Below are 1,582 nucleotides of genomic sequence, written 5' to 3'. Positions count from 1 at the left end.
ACTTATAATATAAAAGAGTTCTTAGATAAGAAAATAGTAGGTTTAGAAAACTAAAAACCTCTATATATAGATATAAGTAGGGGTATAAGAAACTAAGTTAAAAAGAAAAGTAATTCTTATTATTTTAGTAAAACTAGCTAGATAGGAAACTATTAACTATTTATATAATTATAAATAACATAGCTATAGTATCTACCTTAATTAATACTAGCTATTTAACTTATTTAGTTATTTCTTTTAAGTTTATTAGAAATAATAATCTAAAGTATTTTATAATTATATAGAAACCTATTATTAAAATAAAAAGAAAGTTCTCCTAAATAAAAGTAGCTATTTAAATATAAATAGATATAGATAGCTATAAGAAAGAAATATAGGCCTATAAGCTAAGAGGAGATAAAGAGTATAACTTTATCTTAAGAAAACCCTAGATAGATAGATACTAGGTAATACTAGTACTAGTAAAGAAATTTATATTTATCTATAGTAGCTAGACTAGAATATAGAGCTAGAAAGGTAGAATACCTATAAAAATCTCTAAGGCTATTAGTATATAGGTATATTTAGCCTAGACTAAATAATTTTAAAAAGATAAATAGATCTAACTATACTTTACCTCTATAGTAAATATTAAGAAAGTACTAAAGAAAAAGAAAATAGTTAACTTCTAAAAAAAGCTACTAAGTTATTTATAAAGTAAGTTTAAAACCTTTTTAAGAGAGAAGGCTAATAAACTTATACTACTAAAAAAGGCTACTATTAACTACTTTATTAAGACTATAGAGAAGGATAGTAAGCTAGTAGAAATTCTATAAAGGCTATTATATAATATATTAAGAAAAGAACTACTAGTACTATAAAAGAAACTTATATTATACCTAAACTATAGCTTTATTTAGGTAAGTAAATTTAGTGCTACTACTTTTATTCTATTTATAAAGAAACCTAGAGGAAAGCTATAATTTTATATAAACTACTAAGCTTTAAATACTATTATATATAAGAATAGATATTTTCTTTTACTTATTTATAAAATACTATTCTAAATTACTAAAGTAAAATAGGTTATAAAGGCAGATATTATCTAAGTATTTTACTAGATATGCGTAGTAGAGAAGAATAAATAGAAAACAGTATTCTATACCTAATTTAGGCTATATAAATAGTAAGTTACTCTATTTAGCCTTACTAATACTTTTAGTATATTCTAATAATATATTAATTAGGTACTCTAGGAAGACTTAGATATATACTACTTAGCTTATATAGATAATATATAAGGGGCTAACTCTAAGGGTAGTTACTAGTATAAATTAGATAAATTTACTAAGAATCTATAGTACTAGTTTTCCTCTACTTATAGTCCTTTTAGTAGTATACCAAGAGTTTCTAAAGTGTAGGCAGTAGAGTAGGTGTTAGTAGTTAGGCCTACTAAGCTCTAAGGCTTTACTTACTAAGGTTCTACTAGGCCTAGCCTATTATATAAGCCCCCCCCTAGTAAAAATTCTTATGTTTTAACCCTACTATAACATAACGTGTTAACTTATTACTAATACCTCTACCTACGTCTATACGCGTATTT

This window comes from Dothidotthia symphoricarpi (genome assembly GCF_010015815.1).
Source record: "Dothidotthia symphoricarpi CBS 119687 unplaced genomic scaffold P153scaffold_23, whole genome shotgun sequence".
NCBI lineage: Eukaryota > Fungi > Ascomycota > Dothideomycetes > Pleosporales > Dothidotthiaceae > Dothidotthia > Dothidotthia symphoricarpi.
The sequence above is the reverse complement of the archived record's forward strand: the minus strand, read 5'-3'. Positions refer to the sequence as shown.